Raw genomic sequence first — 23,056 nt, 5'->3', positions numbered from 1 at the left:
CCGCTACCTCCGCCTCTGTGCAAGGAGGAACAGGAGGAGCACTGCCAGAGCCCTGCAAAATGACCTCCAGCAAGCCACAAATGTGCATGTGTCTACTCAAACGATCAGAAACAGACTCCATGAGGGTGGTATGAGGGCCAGACGTCCACAGGTGGGGGTTGTGCTTACAGCCCAACACCGTGCAGGACGTTTGGCATTTGCCAGAGAACACCAAGATTGGCAAATTCGCCACTGGCGCCCTGTGCTCTTCACAGATGAAAGCAGGTTCTCACTGAGCACGTGACAGAGTCTGGAGACGCCAAGGAGAACATTCTGCTGCCTGCAACATCCTCCAGCATGACCGGTTTGGCAGTGGGTCAGTAATGGTGTGGAGTGGCATTTCTTTGGGGGGCCGCACAGCCCTCCATGTGCTCGGCAGAGGTAGCCTGGCTGCCATTAGGTACCGAGATGAGATCCTCAGACCCCTTGTGAGACCATATGCTGGTGCGGTTGGCCCTGGGTTCCTCCTAATGCAAGACAATGCTAGACCTCATGTGGCTGGAGTGTGTCAGCAGTTCCTGCAAGACGAAGGCATTGATGCTATGGACTGGCCCGCCCGTTCCCCAGACCTGAATCCAATTGAGCACATCTGGGACATCATGTCTCGCTCCATCCACCAATGCCACGTTGCACCACAGACTGTCCAGGAGTTAGCGGATGCTTTAGTCCAGGTCTGGGAGGAGATCCCTCAGGAGACCATCCGCCACCTCATCAGGAGCATGCCCAGGCGTTGTAGGGAGGTCATACAGGCACGTGGAGGCCACATACACTACTGAGCCTCATTTTGACTTGTTTTAAGGACATTACATCAAAGTTGGATCAGCCTGTAGTGTGTTTTTCCACTTTCATTTTGAGTGCGACTCCAAATCCAGACCTCCATGGGTTAATAAATTTGATTTCCATTGATAATGTGTGTGTGATTTTGTTGTCAGCACATTCAACTATGTTAAGAACAAAGTATTTTATAAGAATATTTCATTCATTCAGATCTAGGATGTGTTATTTTAGTGTTCCCTTTATTTTTTTGAGCAGTGTATATTACAAACATGTAGATCTTGTGGCTTTCCTGCACTCTAATCTGACAGTAATACACTACACAGCAAAACACACATTACCATAAATCCACAATACATTCTGATAACCGACGCTCGGTAAACCTAAAGTCGCATACATAAAATCTGTATTGCGTGCATATTCTAATTATTCCATCTGGCAGCAACAGTCACTAGATCACAACCAAAAGCTGCATTAAACAGGGTGGAAAGAAATATTACTAATGTATACAGTAAAAATCTCAGGAACTTTGAATTGGAGGTAACCCAGGAGCGAGCCACTAGAAGCCTAAGATGGACAGTTAGCGTGAGGGGCATTCATGTAGCTCCCATCTAAAGAGCCCCAGAGCTATTCAATTGTTTTGTACGATCAATTAAATGCCCCCCCCCCCACCACCACCAATGCACAGGATTAGCCATGTTAGGCCTGTGCTATTCGACTGTTTTGCACAACCAGCCCCGACTCACTACTTTATATGGATTTCGGCTCAAACCTCAGGTGGGCACAAACAGAAATTCACAAAAAAGTGCAGCCTGTGGGCTGGTCGTCCAAAATAACTGAATAGCACTCGACCTCTTTAGATGACGGCTACAAGACGCACAACAATTGAATTACCCCTTTAGCATGCAGTTTGTTATCAAATATATAAAGGTCTGTCCTGGTAAGTTAATAGGCATGATTTGAAAAATAAGATTTTACTTACCGATAAATCTATTTCTCGGAGTCCGTAGTGGATGCTGGGGTTCCTGAAAGGACCATGGGGAATAGCGGCTCCGCAGGAGACAGGGCACAAAAAGTAAAGCTTTTCCAGATCAGGTGGTGTGCACTGGCTCCTCCCCCTATGACCCTCCTCCAGACTCCAGTTAGGTACTGTGCCCGGACGAGCGTACACAATAAGGGAGGATTTTGAATCCCGGGTAAGACTCATACCAGCCACACCAATCACACCGTACAACTTGTGATCTAAACCCAGTTAACAGTATGATAACAGCGGAGCCTCTGAAAGATGGCTTCCTTCAACAATAACCCGAATTAGTTAACAATAACTATGTACAATTATTGCAGATAATCCGCACTTGGGATGGGCGCCCAGCATCCACTACGGACTCCGAGAAATAGATTTATCGGTAAGTAAAATCTTATTTTCTCTATCGTCCTAGTGGATGCTGGGGTTCCTGAAAGGACCATGGGGATTATACCAAAGCTCCCAAACGGGCGGGAGAGTGCGGATGACTCTGCAGCACCGAATGAGAGAACTCCAGGTCCTCCTTAGCCAGAGTATCAAATTTGTAAAATTTTACAAACGTGTTCTCCCCTGACCACGTAGCTGCTCGGCAGAGTTGTAATGCCGAGACCCCTCGGGCAGCCGCCCAAGATGAGCCCACCTTCCTTGTGGAGTGGGCCTTTACAGATTTAGGCTGTGGCAGGCCTGCCACAGAATGTGCAAGTTGGATTGTGCTACAGATCCAACGAGCAATCGTCTGCTTAGACGCAGGAGCACCCATCTTGTTGGGTGCATACAATATAAACAACGAGTCAGATTTTCTGACTCCAGCTGTCCTTGCAATATATATTTTTAATGCTCTGACAACGTCCAGTAACTTGGAGTCCTCCAAGTCACTTGTAGCTGCAGGCACTACAATAGGCTGGTTCAGATGAAATGCTGACACCACCTTAGGGAGAAAATGCGGACGAGTCCGCAGTTCTGCCCTGTCCGAATGGAAAATCAGATATGGGCTTTTGTAAGATAAAGCTGCCAGTTCTGACACTCTCCTGGCCGAAGCCAGGGCTAGAAGCATGGTCACTTTCCATGTGAGATATTTCAAATCCACCTTTTTTAGTGGTTCAAACCAATGAGATTTTAGAAAGTCCAAAACCACATTGAGATCCCACGGTGCCACTGGAGGCACCACAGGAGGCTGTATATGCAGCACTCCCTTAACAAAGGTCTGGACTTCAGGGACTGAAGCCAGTTCTTTTTGAAAGAAAATCGACAGGGCCGAAATTTGAACCTTAATAGATCCCAATTTGAGACCCATAGACAATCCTGATTGCAGGAAATGTAGGAATCGACCCAGTTGAAATTCCTCCGTCGGAGCACTCCGATCTTCGCACCACGCAACATATTTTCGCCAAATTCGGTGATAATGTTGCATGGTTACTTCCTTCCTTGCTTTAATCAAAGTAGGAATGACTTCTTCCGGCATGCCTTTTTCCTTTAGGATCCGGCGTTCAACCGCCATGCCGTCAAACGCAGCCGCGGTAAGTCTTGAAACAGACAGGGACCCTGCTGAAGCAAGTCCCTCCTTAGAGGTAGAGGCCACGGATCTTCCGTGATCATCTCTTGAAGTTCCGGGTACCAAGTCCTTCTTGGCCAATCCGGAACCACTAGTATCGTTCTTACGCCTCTTTGCCGTATAATTCTCAATACTTTTGGTATGAGAGGCAGAGGAGGAAACACATACACCGACTGGTACACCCAAGGCGTTACCAGCGCGTCCACAGCTATTGCCTGCGGATCTCTTGACCTGGCGCAATACCTGTCCAGTTTTTTGTTGAGGCGAGACGCCATCATGTCCACCATTGGTCTTTCCCAACGGGTTACCAGCATGTGGAAGACTTCTGGATGAAGTCCCCACTCTCCCGGGTGAAGATCGTGTCTGCTGAGGAAGTCTGCTTCCCAGTTGTCCACTCCCGGGATGAACACTGCTGACAGTGCTATCACATGATTCTCTGCCCAGCGAAGAATCCTTGCAGCTTCTGCCATTGCACTCCTGCTTCTTGTGCCGCCCTGTCTGTTCACATGGGCGACTGCCGTGATGTTGTCCGACTGGATCAACACCGGTTTTCCTTGAAGCAGAGGTTCTGCCTGGCTTAGAGCATTGTATATTGCTCTTAGTTCCAGAATGTTTATGTGAAGAGACGTTTCCAGGCTCGTCCATACTCCCTGGAAGTTTCTTCCTTGTGTGACTGCTCCCCAGCCTCTCAGGCTGGCGTCCGTGGTCACCAGGATCCAATCCTGTATGCCGAATCTGCGGCCCTCCAATAGATGAGGACTCTGCAACCACCACAGAAGAGACACCCTTGTCCTTGGAGACAGGGTTATCCGTAGGTGCATCTGAAGATGCGACCCTGACCATTTGTCCAACAGATCCCTTTGGAAAATTCTTGCGTGGAATCTGCCGAATGGAATTGCTTCGTAAGAAGCCACCATTTTTCCCAGGACTCTTGTGCATTGATGTACAGACACCTTTCCTGGTTTTAGGAGGTTCCTGACAAGCTCGGATAACTCCTTGGCTTTTTCCTCCGGGAGAAAAACCTTTTTCTGAACCGTGTCCAGAATCATCCCTAGGAACAGCAGACGAGTTGTCGGCATTAACTGGGATTTTGGAATATTCAGAATCCACCCGTGCTGTTTTAGCACTTCTTGAGACAGTGCTAATCCCATCTCTAGCTGTTCTCTGGACCTTGCCCTTATTAGGAGATCGTCCAAGTATGGGATAATTAATATGCCTTTTCTTCGAAGAAGAATCATCATCTCGGCCATTACCTTTGTAAAGACCCGAGGTGCCGTGGACAATCCGAACGGCAGCGTCTGAAACTGATAGTGACAGTTTTGTACAACGAACCTGAGGTACCCCTGGTGTGAGGGGTAAATTGGAACGTGGAGATACGCATCCTTGATGTCCAAGGATACCATAAAGTCCCCCTCTTCCAGGTTCGCTATCACTGCTCTGAGTGACTCCATCTTGAACTTGAACTTCTTTATGTACAGGTTCAAGGACTTCAGATTTAGAATAGGCCTTACCGAGCCATCCGGCTTCGGTACCACAAAAAGAGTGGAATAATACCCCTTCCCTTGTTGTAGAAGAGGTACCTTGACTATCACCTGCTGAGAGTACAGCTTGTGAATGGCTTCCAAAACCGTCTCCCTTTCGGAGGGGGACGTTGGTAAAGCAGACTTCAGGAAACGGCGAGGTGGATCTGTCTCTAATTCCAACCTGTACCCTTGAGATATTATCTGCAGGATCCAGGGATCTACCTGCGAGTGAGCCCACTGCGCGCTGTAATTTTTGAGACGACCCCCCACCGTCCCCGAGTCCGCTTGAGAAGCCCCAGCGTCATGCTGAGGCTTTTGTAGAAGCCGGGGAGGGCTTCTGTTCCTGGGAAGGAGCTGCCTGTTGCTGTCTCTTCCCTCGACCTCTGCCTCGTGGCAGATATGAATAGCCCTTTGCTCTCTTATTTTTAAAGGAACGAAAGGGCTGCGGTTGAAAGGTCGGTGCCTTTTTCTGTTGGGGAGTGACTTGAGGTAGAAAGGTGGATTTCCCGGCTGTAGCCGTGGCCACCAAATCTGATAGACCGACTCCAAATAACTCCTCCCCTTTATACTGCAAAACTTCCATATGCCGTTTTGAATCCGCATCGCCTGTCCACTGTCGCGTCCATAAAGCTCTTCTGGCCGAAATGGACATAGCACTTACCCGTGATGCCAGTGTGCAGATATCCCTCTGTGCATCACGCATATAAAGAAATGCATCCTTTATTTGTTCTAACGACAGTAAAATATTGTCCCTGTCCAGGGTATCAATATTTTCAATCAGGGACTCTGACCAAACTACCCCAGCACTGCACATCCAGGCAGTCGCTATAGCTGGTCGTAGTATAACACCTGCATGTGTGTATATACTTTTTTGGATATTTTCCATCCTCCTATCTGATGGATCTTTAAGTGCGGCCGTCTCAGGAGAGGGTAACGCCACTTGTTTAGATAAGCGTGTTAGCGCCTTGTCCACCCTAGGAGGTGTTTCCCAGCGCTCCCTAACCTCTGGCGGGAAAGGGTATAATGCCAATAATTTCTTTGAAATTATCAGCTTTTTATCAGGGGCAACCCACGCTTCATTACACACGTCATTTAATTCTTCTGATTCAGGAAAAACTATAGGTAGTTTTTTCACACCCCACATAATACCCTGTTTAGTGGTACCTGTAGTATCAGCTAAATGTAACGCCTCCTTCATTGCCAAAATCATATAACGTGTGGCCCTACTGGAAAATACGGTTGATTCGTCACCGTCACCACTGGAGTCAGTGCCTGTGTCTGGGTCTGTGTCGACCGACTGAGGCAAAGGGCGTTTCACAGCCCCTGACGGTGTTTGAGTCGCCTGGACAGGCACTAATTGATTGTCCGGCCGTCTCATGTCGTCAAACGACTGCTTTAGCGTGTTGACACTATCCCGTAGTTCCATAAATAAAGGCATCCATTCCGGTGTCGACTCCCTAGGGGGTGACATCCTCATATTTGGCAATTGCTCCGCCTCCACGCCAATATCGTCCTCATACATGTCGACACACACGTACCGACACACAGCAGACACACAGGGAATGCTCCTAACGAAGACAGGACCCACTAGCCCTTTGGGGAGACAGAGGGAGAGTTTGCCAGCACACACCAAAAGCGCTATATATATATCAGGGGTAGCCTTATAATAAGTGCTCCCTTATAGCTGCTTTGTTATATCAAAATATCGCCATAAATTTGCCCCCCCTCTCTGTTTTACCCTGTTTCTGTAGTGCAGTGCAGGGGAGAGACTTGGGAGCCGTCCTGACCAGCGGAGCTGTGAGAGGAAATGGCGCCGTGTGCTGAGGAGATAGGCCCCGCCCCTTTTCTGGCGGGCTCGTCTCCCGCTATTTAGAGAAATCAGGCAGGGGTTAAATATCTCCATATAGCCTCTGGGGGCTATATGTGAGGTATTTTTAGCCTTTATATAGGTTACATTTGCCTCCCAGGGCGCCCCCCCTCCCAGCGCCCTGCACCCTCAGTGACTGCCGTGTGAAGTGTGCTGAGAGGAAAATGGCGCACAGCTGCAGTGCTGTGCGCTACCTTTAGAAGACTGCAGGAGTCTTCAGCCGCCGATTCTGGACCTCTTCTGACTTCAGCATCTGCAAGGGGGCCGGCGGCGCGGCTCCGGTGACCATCCAGGCTGTACCTGTGATCGTCCCTCTGGAGCTTGATGTCCAGTAGCCAAGAAGCCAATCCATCCTGCACGCAGGTGAGTTGACTCCTTCTCCCCTCAGTCCCTCGCTGCAGTGATCCTGTTGCCAGCAGGAATCACTGTAAAATAAAAAACCTAGCTAAACTTTTTCTAAGCAGCTCTTTAGGAGAGCCACCTAGATTGCACCCTTCTCGGCCGGGCACAAAAATCTAACTGGAGTCTGGAGGAGGGTCATAGGGGGAGGAGCCAGTGCACACCACCTGATCTGGAAAAGCTTTACTTTTTGTGCCCTGTCTCCTGCGGAGCCGCTATTCCCCATGGTCCTTTCAGGAACCCCAGCATCCACTAGGACGATAGAGAAATATAACTTAACATCTAGAAGTAAGGCAATGGTCTGCGAGTTACAGCCATTAAATTGACAAAACTTGCAGGCTATAATAGGTCTTTGAATGGCATACAGGCATTACCTTCACTTTGGCCAAAGGGACAGTAAAATGTAAAAATTGTGTAAACTATCGATATACTTCAGTAATCAAGAAACCTCTTACTATTCACTGATGCTTTTAATAACTGCCTTTAGAGTATTGCTATTTTCTCATTTTAACCCCAAATTTAAAAAGTACAAGATACAAGGCACAGTAATATAGTAGAGCATAAACTTGAATAAACATTTTAAAAGGAAGTGTCAACCTCAGACTTATTTTAAACATACAAATTACATCCAGAGGCCTCTATCAGATATATCTAGTCTACGCGGTCAAGTCACATTATTATGATCACCAGCTAATAGCCAGAGTAACCGCTTTGGAGTCCCATTCGCGGCAGGGTACGCTGAACTGTCATTTTAGACACACGTCTGGTAGGCTCCAGGTTCATATAGACAGTGAGCTGCTCTACCGTAGTGTCAGTCGGCCCTCACGCACCTTCGTAGCCGCCATTCATCTCTTACATCAATAGCACGAGCTGCTCTGCAGTTCCAACGTCAGTTATTCGCAATGCTGCCATTTGTCCAATCACGGTACACCTTCACCACAGCAGAACGTGAACAGTTCACAAACTGCGCTGTGTCAGAAATACTGCCACCCTTGGCCTGGAAGCCGATCGTCATCCTTTCTGCAAATCGGATAAATCGCCTCTTTTACCCAGGACAGCAACGAGTAATGTGTGTGCAGACGGCCTATCGCACACCTTATATACCCACCAAGCCAGCGCACGATACGTGACGTACTTCATGGGCTACGCACTGCCAACGTCAGATGTAGGAGGTGGTGATAATAACGTGACTCGACTATGTATAAAAGGAGTGTATCCAACATAAGAATTCCTGTATGAAGGAGGCTGGTTGTATGCAACACTTTTCTGACCGAATGACCACTCAACACTAATCATACAACTGCTCTATTGCATGTTCTGTATAATTATCAAGATATACAGCATGGCCATTGTACAGTGAGCTACAGTATATTGGAGATGGGTGGTCTTCTGTTTGCCGGCGGCCAGGCTCCCGACGACCAGCATACCGGCGCCGGAATCCCGACCGCCGGCATACCAACAGATTTTCTTCCTCTTGGGGGTCCACGACCCCCTTGGAGGGAGAATAAATAGCGTAGCGCGCCACTGTGCCCACAGTGTGGCGAGCGCGAGCCCGCAAGGGGCTCATTTGCGCTCGCCCAGCTGTCGGTATGCCGGCGCCGTATGGTGGTCGTCGGGAGCCCGGCCGCCGGCAAACCCTACTACACCCATTGGAGATACATTCATGATATGAATAGACGCTAATGTATATTGGCCCAAATGTATTAAGCCTTAACAAGAGATAAAGTTGAGAGAGATAAAGAGTGATAAATGACCAATCAGCTCTTAACTGGTATTTTTCAAACACAGTCTGTGGCATGACAGTTGGGAGCTGATTGGCTGGTACTTTCTCCTTATGCGTCTCAGATTTCTCTTGTTAAGGCTTAATACATTTGGGCCATAATTCCTAACTGTACCTCACATAACAGCATGAAAACTCTCCTCACGTGTTTTAGCCATCAAATCCCAGATACACAAGTGCAAGTGGGTGTATACTTAACTACGCTAAAAAGTTACTGGTACATAACGTTACCACAAACTGCATTAAACACAATCATTTATACAACAACAAAATACTAACAAAGAAAACACTAAACGGCTGAATACTTTGTGCCTTTCCCATTATTTGTACAAGACTGATGTCATTTTCAAAAAGCTTATGAAGACTGTGAAACTGAAGTAATATAATTTAAAGAGGTTGTCCCATTTATGTACAAAAAACAAAGTAATTAAAATTATTAATATATAACTGCAACCAATGTTTTTTGTTACCTATATTTTGCAAACATATGAGCCACTGTCATCGGCTGGTACCCATTTTTATTCAAAACTGTTTTTTCAGCCAAAACAAGGCTTGCTGGACTACAATTACCAGCAGGTCCTTTTGCATTCACTACTCTGGCGCACAGCGGTAGCTGAGTTTTTTGGGGGACATGGCAACAGTAGCTGGTGCCGTGGTACTATAAAGGGCATGGGTGGCCTCTCTACAGGGTACCAAGTGTTATAGATGCCAACACATCTCCATATGAAGTGAGAGCTATTTGTAGCAGCTGCCAGACACCATACAGATAAACAATGAATAACAGTAAAAAGTTTGGAGGTGGACGGAACAAAGTTGCGAGTAAGTAAACAACACATTTGACTATAAGTGTGCCTGCTGCAAACACGGCACTTATGGCAAGTCATCTATAACAAACAGCTCAACAGAGAAACAGAAGGTAAAAGTGAAACAATGAGATGCATGGACGGGCGGTGAAAACACTACTAGCACAAACACAGAAAGGGGAGGGGTTTTGGCTGGAGTAGTTCCCCAAAATCCACAAGTACTCAGACAGAGGACACATAGCACATGGGATCATGTAACACAACCACTTCCCTAAGACCCTGCAGCCACGCTAAAGTCCAGGTCTGAAAATGTAATAGATTGTGTGATACAATGTGTCACTGGTGATATCAGGAAGTACACATATAGGACACCAGAATTTATTGTGTCAGCGGACTCCACAGCTGGATAGGAGGGAGTCGGTCCCCTTGATTTCTGGCTGCTGTCTCCACAGCTGGGGGTCTCTAACCTACCCCTGTCTATCGTACCTATTGTCTCCAGATGCGTGGTGTCTCCACCTCCAGAACTAGGAGCCTCTAAACCTACTCCCATGACCCCGTCTACAGAGCTGGGGATCTCTTACTGATGAGAAACCCTTGTCTTGTGCGAGCAGCATCTGGAGCTGCAGGATCTCATATGTTACACCTGTTGTTCTGACCAAAACTGGGGGGTTTGTAACCTGCCCCCCCTATAATATACCTGTTACCTCCAGAGCTGGGGGTGTGTAACCCACCCCTACCTATTGTACCTGACCTCAGATGGGGCTGGGAGGTTATAATAACCTGCACCCTTGTATATTGCGCTTGCTGTCTCCAGAACTGGTGGGGGGTGTAACCCACCCAATGTAACTGCACCTTTACTCTATAAAGGTGGGTGTGTAAGCTGCCCTCCTATATTGTACCTGCTGGCTCTAGAACTGTGTAACCCACCCCCATCTATTGTACCTGTTACCTCCAATGCTGAGGAGCTGTAACCTGCACCCCTGTATACTGTGCTTGCTATCTCCTAAGCAGGGGTAGAGGTGTAGCCTGCACCCACTGCCCTGGAGGTGAGGGCGTCTATGTATAACCATGAGTACCATGTAAGGGGTCTCTAGTGCTCCCACTGCCCCATATGTGGGTATATCAGAGACCCAGGCCTGGCAGAGAGCATAGGGGCAGTGACGTCACACCCCAGGATATAGAGAACATAACCCAGCTGTCTATAATAAGCAGCCTCACACCATGGCAGGGCCACAGGCCAGGGGTGACGGACCGGAGGGGGCAGTATCCCAGCCAATACCACGTGACTGCCCCCCAGCCAGCCCCCCGTAGGCACCGGCCAGCGCTGCCCACCCCCTGTCAGTCCGTGCACTGACCTGTCACTGCTCTGACGCTCGGGCCCTCTGTCACACCGGGAACAGCTGCTCTCCCCTCAAGCCGTTACCCGCTTCCTGCTCTGCACAAACCATAACAAAGCGCGCACCAAAATGGCGTCCCCCGGAGCCTGACCATAGAGACGGCCGCCGAGTCCAGAGCGTCCGGGGACCCGCCTCTCTCATGCTGTCTCCGCGCACAGCGCCCTCTGCCGGCAGCGGCGGGGCAGGGCACGTGACTGCTCAGCGCGGCCCTGAGCCGAGCGTCCCTCCACTCCATGTTATGGTTGGCGCCAGAGCGCCGCGTCCTCCATCTTGTGGCTGTCTGTTTATTTTTATTTGTGGCGCCAAACTGTAAGAAATTAAGGTTGCTAGCCTAGTTGTGTACCTCAGGCAGCCACCACAGCCTCTCCAGCACTTACCCTGGCAGTCATAGGCTCTTTACCGCTCATCATGTCTGCTGGCTGTTAAGTGTTGTGTCAGTAAAAAAAATAAAAATTACATGTCAGTAAGAAATTAGAAAATGAAAATAAAAATGCAGATCCGTGTCACCATTTGCAACGCACATAGCGCAGTTCCGCCGTCTTGAAAATACTTTATAATTGGATGTCATAAATTACTATTTACACCGCCACGACGTGCTGCATGGTCATGGACGTAGTAGTACACGTTGTGTGACAGAAAGGGAACCGAGTTTATTCAATAGTAGTGCCGCGTGCACCATAAGCACCAGACATTTACATTAATATACGGTTACAGTGCGCAATAGGGTGAAAGCATATGCCTCCCAACCGTTCCAATCTCAGGGCTCTGTCCTGCCCTCCCGAAGGGGACAACGTTGGTAGGCGGGCCAGAGAGTTGCTCTGCATAGCAAAACACCAGTAAACTAGTGATCTCTTGCCAGTGGTTTACGAGGTATTAAAGGGAAAGGGAACCTGGGGCCAAACATGTCAAATACGCTGTGCACCCCAAATTCCCCAGGGATGGAGCTTTGCCCCATTTCTTACAACTTAAATCGGAGAGGTGCAAGAGCCCAGCAGTAAAATTATTTAAATACCGAAGAAAGGGGCTGATCACACATCCAACCTGTAAAAAATAAAATCACACACCGAATGTTGTATATATTTATTTAAAAAAAGAAAACTCCCCCACCCTGCCCTTGTTCTCCACATTAATATTCACTAAATCCAGGGATGTGGTCCTCTACTACGGTCCATGTAGGCATGCTCGACCTAGGCAAAAAATCAAATAGACAAACTATATGGGGAGTCTTGTAGCGTATGACAGAGACATTCCCAGTCACTACATATATAAAAGAATGGTGGTGGGGGGGGGGGGGGGGGGGGGGGCGGTTGCACTGATTGGCTGATTTAAACATAACAAAGCCTGAATAAATCATTGTGATTTCTACAGTGCTTCAAATCCGCTGCACGTTGACAGTGGATTCCAGCGAAGGTAACGGATATAGGTGTCTATTCATGAAGCAGTGAAAAGTGCGGAGAAGTGAGCCAGTGGAGAAGTTACCCGTGGCAACCAATCAGTGTTGAGGTAACATTTATAAAATGCATTCTATAAAATGATACGAAGCAGCTGATTGGTTGCCACGGGCAACTTCTCCACTGGCTCACTTCTCCACACTTTTCACTGCTTCATGAATAGACTGCAAAGGGGTCTATTTATCAGAAGTGAGCCTGTGGAGAAGTTGCCTATGGGAACCAATCAGCTGCTCCGTACAATTGTACAGTATGCAAATTGTAAATATTACTTCAATGCTGATTGGTTGCCATGGGCAACTTCTCCACTGGCTCACTTCTCCACACTTTTCACTGCTTCATAAATAGACCCCTTAGCGAACAAGGTTCTAGACTAAAATATATGATGGATATCACTGTAAGACTTCTACTGATAGCAATCCAAGGGGTAAATTTACTAAGATGGGAGTTCTATTTAAGATGGGATGTTGCCCATAGCGACCAATCAGATTCTACTTCTCATTTATCTAGCACCTTCTAGAAGATAATACCTGGAATCTGATTGGTTGCTATGGGCAACATCCCATCTTAAATAGAACTCCCATCTTAGTAAATTTACCCCCAATGGTGCTGTCCATCAGATAAGTATAGACAGCAAAATCAATTCTTAGTAATTTACCGTATGTTGTGAGAATTTCCTATCCTGAGTTCACTCTATGGGGGGAATTCAATTGGATGTGGTAATTTACTGAGGGAGGAAAAGGGTGGCAGCCTCAGGAATTAATGCCCGGGACTTTCCAATTGCAGCCCCTTTTTCTCACCTGGCAAATTACCCCGCTAGCACGTTTTAACCATAGAATAAGGGGATGCGGTCAAGATGCCGCCGGCCGGAATCCTGGCGGTCGAAATACCGACGCCGGAATCCCGACCGCCACAATCCCGACATATTCTCCCTCCGTGGGTGCCCACGACACCCATAGAGGGAGAATATAATAGTGTGCCGAGCGTGGCGAGCATGGCGAGCGAAGCGAGCCCGCAAGGGGCTGCGTTCCGCTCGCCACCCCTGTCGGGATTGTGTGGTCGGGATTCCGGCGTCGGTATTTCGACCGCCGGGATTCCGGCCGGTGGCATTTAGTACTGATCCCAGAATAAGTTCCTGGACCTATGGCTTAACATGGTTGCGGCACACGCAAACAGGCTATTTAACACAGATTTCTTTTTGAACCTGCTCAGGCTCGAAGATCAATCCACGTTAACTTCCTTGGAAGCAGCTGTGATAACACTGTATGATGATGCAGCAGCAGGAGGGTTAATTACAAGCAGATGCCTCCTGCTGCACTAGCAATCCGACCTGTATCCTAGGACATACCATCGGATCAGTCAGTCACTATTCTTTCTTTCTTTCTTTCTTTCTTTCTTTCTTTCTTTCTTTCTTTCTTTCTTTCTTTCTTTCTTTCTTTCTTTCTTCAAAAAGGGGGACTGTCTGCCGCAATGTGTAAAAAGGGGTAATCTGCCTGCCGCAATGTGTAATAAGGGGTAATCTGCCTGCCGCAATGCGTAAAAAGGGGGAATCTGCCTGACGCAATCTGTAAAAAGGGTGAATCTGCCTGACGTAATGTGTAAAAAGGGGGAATCTGCCTGATGTAATGTGTAAAAAGGGGGAATCTGCCTGCCGCAATGTGTAAAAACGGGGATGCTGTCTGCTGTAATGTGTAACAAGGTCACGCTGTCTGCCGCAATGTGTAAAAAGGGGGAATCTGCCTGACGCAATGTGTAAAAAGGGGGAATCTGCTTGCCGCAATGTGTAAAAAGGGGGAATCTGCTTGCCGCAATGTGTAAAAAGGGGGAATCTGCTTGCCGTAATGTGTAAAAAGGGTGAATCTGCCTGCCGCAATGTGTAAAAAGTAGAGATGAGCGGATTCGGTTTTACTCGGATTTACTCGGTTCTAAAAACGGCATATTATTGGCTCACGGATGTCACGTGTTTTGGATAGCCAATCAGATGCCGTTTTGAGAACCGAGTAAAACCGAGTAAAACCGAATCCGCTCATCTCTAGTAAAAAGGGGGAATCTGCCTGACGCAATGTGTAAAAAGGGGGAATCTGCCTGCCGTAATGTGTAAAAAGGGGGAATCTGCCTGCCGCAATGTGTAAAAAGGGGGATGCTGTCTGCCGTAATTTGTAACTAGGGCACGCTGTCTGCCGTAATGTGTAAAAAGGGGACGCTGTCTGCCGTAATGTGTAACAAGGGCACGCTGTCTGCCGTAATGTGTAACAAGGGCACGCTGTCTGCCATAATGTGTAAAAAGGGGACGCTGTCTGCCGTAATGTGTAACAAGGGCACGCTGTCTGCCGTAATGTGTAAAAAGGGCACGCTGTCTGCCGTTATGTTTAACAAGGGCAGGCTGTCTGCCGTTATGTGTAAAAAGTGTACGCTGTCTGCCGCTATGTTTAACAAGGGCAGGCTGTCTGCCGTTATGTGTAAAAAGTGTACGCTGTCTGCCGCTATGTGTAACAAGGGCACGCTGTCTGCCGTTATGTGTTAAAAGGGTACGCCGTCTGCCGCTATGTTTAACAAGGGCACGCTGTCTGCCGTTATTTGTAAAAAGTGTACGCTGTCTGCCGCTATGTGTAACAAGGGCACGCTGTCTGCTGTTATGTGTAAAAAGGGGACGCTGTCTGCCGTTATGTGTAAAAAGTGTACGCTGTCTGCCGCTATGTGTAAAAAGGGCATGCTGTCTGCCGTTATGTGTAAAAAGGGGGATGCTGTCTGCCGGAATGTGTAAAAAGGGGACGCTGTCTGCTGTAATGTGTAAAAAGAGGAATCTGTCCGCCGTAAGGTGTAAAAGGGTCTCTACCTGGTGTAGTGGTGCTACTGTGCGGCGTAATTTGAATAATGGAGACTACTGTGCACCGTTTTATGAATTGGTATTATTTTGTGGCCACACCCCTTCCCCACAAAGCCACGCCACTATGTATTTTTGCGCGCGCCTACGGCGCGCACTGCCCCTGTTTTGCATGCAGGGGTGGGGCTCCGATGCCGTTTCTTGCACACAGTGCTAAAATGTCTAGTTACGGCACTGTTGCTAGGTATCCATTTCTCTGGCCCTGAGCAGGTCCCCCTCACCAAATCCTCTCCAGGGGTGAGGGGGTGGACTTGGATGGGATGGGGGGCCCAAAGCATTTTGTCGCACCTGGGCCCACCACTCGCTAGTTCCGCCACTGTACATACCTGATATAATACCTACATGTATATCCAATATCTGTTTCTGACTGTGCCTGTACTATTAGCTATAAATGGTACATAAAGCTCAGTATCTCTTCCCCTGCATGTCTGGACAGCTGTAATCTGAAACTGTTACTCTGCAGATATAGAAAGCTGTAAACTAGGGGTGGGCAACGTGCGGCCCGCGGGCCGGATGCGGCCCGCGAACCGATTCTGCCTGGCCCCGCTGTCTCACACCAGTGTGCAATGACAAGCGGCCCGACTGGATGAGCCGCTTGTCATTGCGCTACATAACTCCCAGACGCGGCGCCGCAGAGGAAATCCCGGTCACGTCACAGGGTCTGCTGACCGGGATTTCCACTGTGACGTCAGTCGCTGGGCGGCACGGGGGGCGGGGCCATGGCGGGAGTGGGCAGCATCCATATCTGCAGCGACTCGGTGCGGACAGCGGGAATCTGGCAGCAGGCAGCGAGCAGCGGATCATCTCGGCAGCGGATCTGCCACTGTGTAAAAAAGGTAAAGGGATCTGTGGCCAAATTTAAAAGACTGCTTTATTGGTTCGGGGGGGGGGGGGGGGGGGTGGAGGGAGATTAGGGACTGCTATACGGGTTTAGGGGAGGGGGGTGAAGAGGGGACGGACTTCTATATGGGTCGGGGGGGGGGGGGGGAGTAGAGACTGCTACATGGGTCTGGGGGGGGGGAGCTAGTAACTGTGCCCAGGGAGAGACAGAGCTGTGAATACCAGCATTACACAGGATGCTGTTTGTTTTCAGCACTATTTTTTATTTATTTATTTATTTCTAATATGTGTTTTTTAGACATTTTGTATTTGCCTGTAAAAAACTGGGTGGTCTTCATGTGACCGCCGGTCAGCTGACCGACAGTCACATGACCTCCTCGGTGAGCCCTACGGCTCACTATCCTGATGGTCGGCATGCCGACCAACAGGGACTATTTCCACTCGTGGGTGTCCACGACACCCATAGAGTGGGAATAGAACCTGTGGCGACCACAGGTCGTCACCGAGCCCGCAAAGGGCTTGCTGCACTCGCCCCTCCCCGCCGGGATCCCGGCGTCGGTATGCTGCCGGCGGTCAGGAGACAGTCGGTCCCCCGTACTACACCCTAAAAAACTATGTATGTAATGTATATTGTGGTGTATGTTTTATATATATATATATATATATATATATATATATATACTATGTTTTTATAGTTATATACATAACTATGGGCCTAATTCAGACCTGATCGCTAGCAGGCAATTTTTGCACTGCTGCGATCAGGTAGTCGCCGCCTACAGGAGGACGGGGTAATCGCTGTGCAGGGGTGCGATCGCATCTGCAGAGAACTGCACAGCCCAGGACTTACTCTTCCAGTGCGATGATCAGGACCGGAGCTGACGTCAGAAACCCTCCCTCCAAACGCTTGGTCCCTCCTTCATTTTTCCGGACACTCCTCTAAAACGGCCAATTGCCACCCACAAATGTCCTCTTCCTGTCAATCACTGTGCGATCGCTTTGTTCGTACCATCCTGTCGCTGCCCGACGCGTCTGCACTTTGCATACCGACGCGCCTGCACAGTACAGACCCGATTTTACAAGATATTTGGTGTGTGGCCCTCGACTATTCACTGGAAGTGTTAAGCGGCCCCCCAGCTGAAATAATTGCCCACCCCTGCTGTAAACCATATACAAGTCTTGGTACCTGTTCTGCGTGTATGGATAGCTGTATATACATCTTGGTATCTGTTCCTCTAGCTGTGTGGATTGCTGTACACTGTATATAAATCTCAGTATCTGTTCCTCTACATGTGTGGATTGCTGTACACTGTATATAAATCTCAGTATCTGTTCATCTACATGTGTCGATTGCTGTACACTATATATAAATCTCAGTGTCTGTTCCTCTACATGTGTGGATTGCTGTACACTGTATATAAATCTTAGTATCTGTTCCTCTACATTTGTGGATTGCTGTATACCAGTGATCTCCAACCCGTAGCTCGCGAGCTACCGGTAGCTCGCCGTAGTATTTTTGGTAGCTCACAGAGTGCACGGGCTTGGGCAGTCACTGGCACTCCTCCTCCCTTCATTTTTAATATGGTGCCGGCCGTCAGCCAATCAGAGCTCGTGGACTGGCAGTGGCGGGACCTGATTGGCTGCCGGACCGCGAGTTTTAATTGGCTCACTTACCGGCACCATATTTTAAATGCCCGAGACTTTGTCGCCCTCACCGCGGCCGCTCTCCGGACTTCACAGGAGAGGCGTGCGCTGCGCTCTCCTCCCCTTCCGTCCCTCATACAGGAGGAGCAGCACCGGCGGCAGTAGGAGAAGCCAGCAATGGTTAGCACTGTGTGGGGCACTGTATCGGACACTGCAGAGGGGGGGGGGGGGGGCATTATTTGTGTATCTGGCACTGCTGGAGGCATTATTTGAATATCTGGCACTGCTGGAGGCATTATTTGAATATCTGGCACTGCTGAGGGGCATTATTTGTGTATCTGGCACTGCTGAGGGGCATTATTTGTGTATCTGGCACTGCTGAGGGGCATTATTTGTGTATCTGGCACTGCTGAGGGGCATTATTTGTGTATCTGGCACTGCTGAGGGGCATTATTTGTGTATCTGGGACTGAGCGGGGGGGGGGGGGCATTACTTGTAGTTGTCAAAGTCGGAAAAATATCATGCTACACGTTGCCATATATCCACCCCGTGCGCGTGCCTGCTGCACGTGCACATTCTCTCCCGTGCGTGCGGATACTCGCAGCCGCGTGATGGCGCCTCGGCCATGCGCTAGAGCGCGTGGTATGTGCATTTACGGTAGAGTTTGTGTGCGTCTAGCGGGCGACTCAATCGTTAAATAATAAAACCAAATAGTATGTTTTATAGATAATGTTCCCCTTAATAATGACTGTAAGTTTGTTTAATGTAAATGATCGCTGGACAGAGGAATTCCTCTATGTATGGTACGAAGGGTCAGACAGGGTTTGAACAGCTGTGTCTGGTACCTAACTAAAGAACATTTTATTAGAAACAATCCGGTGCTGGTTAGGTAAAGATTAATCGCTCCTGCGCATAGTTATGGCCATTAGTATTTTCTGGACATTTACTATATTTGAGATTCATTACCCATGCGGCGGGAATCTTCAGATTCCCTCCCACCTGAGCAGTTTGATATAGTCGCAGCCCACCTGTTCAAACTAACCTATGACCTTTTGTTATGATGCAGGGAGACATTCCTGTGTCCAATGAACAATGAGATTATAGGTCCCTTTGTAGTATACTGTACTCAGTGTATATAAGATCAGCCGGCCTGGGCAGCTCTCTCACTCTCCACAAACGGTTTTCATCTTGACTAACTTGGAGCTGGTACCAGAAAGCTGCGCAGCGATCATTCCCAGTGTGTGTAAGTAATTCTCTGTAATCAACTTGTTCTCTGTTTGTATTGGCCATTCCCTCTCTCTCTGTTATAGTATAAGTTTGTGACGCTATTGTATATTTCTGTCTAGATATTCTGTTAGAATTATATGTTAGCTTGTAGTGTATGACTTGTAACTGTTTCCCCTTTTCAATATAACTAAAAGCTTGTTAGTAAAGGTGTTGGAACCTTAGCAAGGTATTGTGTGTTTATTATATTGCAGAAGGTAATAGGAGCGTCTCAAACGCTCAAGCAGCTTTAGCATTAACAAGGTTAAGCAGCGTTATATCGCTACAGTATTTCAGTTCAAGGTTTACAGTATAAGAGTATCCTTTCGGTACGTTACATTCAAGGTTTACTGATTGTCATTCTGTGAGCGTCTGCGCCGCTCGTGATCTCCTCGTGGTCTCGAGCGTCCGCTACGCTGTTAGCGTAGCATTACGGTAGTCAACCGCCTATAGCGTGCCCGACACCACGCATTAAGCTGTGAACGAGCGTGTCGCATGTGCGTCTCGATCACGGGCGAGCGTATGCTACGCTAAGTGCGTACCCTTACAGTACCTCATACGCCAATTGCGTACTGTGTCTCTTACCCATTTATTGTGAATGTTATAGGATAAATAGTTAGCTTTATCAATTGGCGGCTCGTCCGTCCTCCACATATCCGCACTAGCGAATACAGACTTTATCTGTCAGCAAGGGCGGGAAGGCAGTATCCCTTCGTATCGGGATACAGTAGTGCTGGCTAGATAAGCGTCTGTTTCGCTACGTTGAAGGAGTGCTGGTGGAATCCGGAACCGGAGGTAAGAACAATACGCTAGTGTCTTTTAAAACTGTTTATTTCTGTTTTGCGTACGCACACACGCACGTACGCACACACCTGTATTTCTTTTCATTTGTGTATTCTCACATATCACTTTCCTGGTTGCCATTTCACAATTGATAACGTGCTGAGAAAGATGTGTTGCTATTGGTAGTTAAAAGTAATATTAATACGTTAAGGAGTAATTTGTAATACACCCGCACGGCTTGCCTAAGATACAAGGAAGTTTGGTGTGGTGTTCGGTAGATGATTACAGTTAAAGATCATCTACATTGATATAAACGTGTTAATTGTATTTCTGTGGATATACCTGGCTGGCGTACACGTGTCTCTAACAAAGGGCGGGACTAGTGTACGCGACGCAAGGGCCGACGCACGGAGCGTATATTACGCAACGGAGCGTCTGGATACGCCCACATAATACAAATCACACGATAGTATTGTTTTAGTTAGGCGATAAGGAGGCAACACGATAATAGCGCAAATCGATCTCAGTGTCCAAAATTTTAAGCTAATAGATCCTTCTCTAGTTGTAACTCCTCGGGATTAGCCTGCGATACTGAATGAAAGGGATTTCTGCGCAGAAACGAAAGTAAAGAGTATATGAGGTGAAAGAGTGTGTATACATATATATGTTTCTAATTTTTGGGGTTGAACCACAGGAAATCATCGAGTTCTCGTGAAGGTACATACGTGTAAGTGACTGCACGGTGGCTTGGGAGGCATCCCTTGTTAAACATTTAAAAAAGAGCATTAGAGTATAGCAGACCAGGAGGTCTACTGTAGCACAGACCAGGAGGTCCAGACAGACCAGGAGGTCCAGGTACAGCAGACTAAGAAGTCCGCTATAGATAAAGAGTAAAAGAGCACAACACCAGAAAGGGTTGGTGCGGTACCCATATAGGCCATTAAGCTCAGGCTGAAGGAATTCGCAGCCACAATTTTCGTTTCCACTGGTCGCTCCGCACATAAGATTAGTTGCTTATGTGCAGAACGATTGTACCGCACGTAATTGTGTGCATTAGTTAGTAACTTGACCAAGTACCATTTGCGTACGCTAGAGGGGTCATAAACGTTATTTGTACATTCTAACGTGATTTGTGTAATTTTTTTTATTTTAAGGGAAGTTCGCTGGTCACTTGGGAACTATCCAACAACCAATAGTTACTGGAAAGGGTTAAGTGCTCTTCGGATCACACCCACATGTTCCAGTAAATAGAGGTTCAGGTCGCAGGGGCCCTAGGTCGAGTACGCCAGCGCTAGGGCAGTGTGTGGGCGTATTGGTCGACGTGGGCAAGTGAGTGGAGTACTCGGTAAACTTCCGCCGCCGGCCTACCCTGGACATCTTGGTTTTTGTAAGGGTTCGCTGAAGACCCTGATTTGAAGGTCAGAGGTAGTGAAAGCAACACCTGCAAAGATGGGGGCCAGTTGTTCAGGTAGGGGGCGATCAACCTCGGTTCGGGTTGACTTAGTAAACCGACCAATCGGGTCGGCAAGGTATGTAATGTGTGAGAAATACGGTTCACACACAGAAGTTTTGTGCGATGAATGGGAAAGAATGACTGTGCACGATGGGGAAAAGTTCCCACGGGTAGGCAGTTTTAGTCCCGAGGTGTTACAGAATCTAAGGAGAAGGATATGTCTCATTAAATCTGCAAAGAGACGGATCAAACATTATGATTATTTACAGTTATGGCAACAGGAAGGTGAAATACAAAGAGGATTGGCTCAAGCGGGTGGATCTAACCCTATCAGAAAACTGATAGCCACCGCGCCACCTCCACCATACATAACGGGAGAGAAGGTGGTTGCAGAGAATGGCACACTGGTGAATGATAAACATGCACTTAGTAACTGTATAAATGTTAAGACTAATGTAACCAAGATTGTTGATGCTAATGTTAACCCGTGCAAGCTGTACCCTGTTTTAAACTTTCCCCAGGATTGTGACCAAGAGGATGAACCAACAACAATATCGGCACTCTCTCTAGCAGCCACCATAGCAGAAACAACAGTGGGCACGGCCCAACCCGTAAGATTAGTAGCAAAGGCCCCTAGTGGAGGGACAGGTGAGATCGTATCAACTGGTAAGTACGGCACCATACAATATGCTGAAACCATTTCACCACATGCTGTAGAATCTACTCAGAATGATGTTATTGAACTTAATCCCGTTAGGGTAATTGCAGTGCCAAATGGGAAAACTGACACTTCAGGAGTCACTCCTCTCAGACACATCGCCATGCACTGCCCCTTTTCCCGAATGGAATTAAGATCAATGGTGTCTGAATTCCCTGATCCTAGGAAAGATCTAGTTGCAAGCCAGGAATACATTAGAGAGCTAGGAAATACTGTGGAGCCCAATAACAAAGACTGGCAGATATTGCTGAGGGCATGTTTACCCTCCAATGTCGACTCAGCGAGATTTTTAGCTGACTGTAAATTAGATGAAGATGTACCCCTTACGGATGTGTACAACCAAGATAATGTAAAGAGAATAAATTTACAGTTAAAAGAGTATTTTCCAGCTGTTGTCAAATGGAACAAAATTTTCTCCATCAAACAGAAAGAGGGAGAAACAGCAGCTGAATATTTTCATCGGGCACTACAGGATATGGCTAAGTATACAGGCATAGAAGACATTAAGACAAATGTGAATCATAGAGAAGTAGCAGTATCTGTGTTAATGGATGGTTTAAAGGAAGTATTGAGGACGAGGGTACAGACCACCCAACCATGTTGGCGAGGTCTGTCGGTGGCTACTTTGAGAGAGGCCGCTATTGATCATGATCGGAATATCACCAGACACAGGGAGTCGCAGAGTGATAAGTTAATGGCCGTAAGTATACAGGCCCTGACCACAAGGCCACCTCAGTATAAATCTCAGACCCCTGTGGGTAAGTCAAATGTGGTAACTTGTTGTTATTTCTGTCATAAAGAGGGACACTATGCACGAGACTGTAGATCAAAGAATGCACAAAAATCATATCAACCCCCTAGACAA

General features: G+C 47.8%; 1 protein-coding gene across 6 annotated transcripts in view; it reads right to left on the bottom strand.

Moving 5' to 3' along the window:
- The window catches only part of GPBP1L1 (GC-rich promoter binding protein 1 like 1), a 62,961-nt gene extending 51,646 nt beyond the window's left edge, over window positions 1-11,315 (bottom strand). For 3 of the 6 annotated variants that reach the window (XM_063939393.1, XM_063939391.1, XM_063939392.1), the window contains exon 1: window positions 11,117-11,315. The gene's annotated coding sequence lies outside the window, so the exon portion shown is untranslated. The remainder of the gene's footprint in view (window positions 1-11,116) is intronic. The other 3 variants (XM_063939389.1, XM_063939388.1, XM_063939390.1) reach the window with 1 other exon arrangement.
- Between the last annotated feature and the right edge of the window lie 11,741 nt (window positions 11,316-23,056).

Source organism: Pseudophryne corroboree, chromosome 9, assembly GCF_028390025.1.
Source record: "Pseudophryne corroboree isolate aPseCor3 chromosome 9, aPseCor3.hap2, whole genome shotgun sequence".
Lineage (NCBI taxonomy): Eukaryota > Metazoa > Chordata > Amphibia > Anura > Myobatrachidae > Pseudophryne > Pseudophryne corroboree.
The sequence above is the reverse complement of the archived record's forward strand: the minus strand, read 5'-3'. Positions and strand labels throughout refer to the sequence as shown.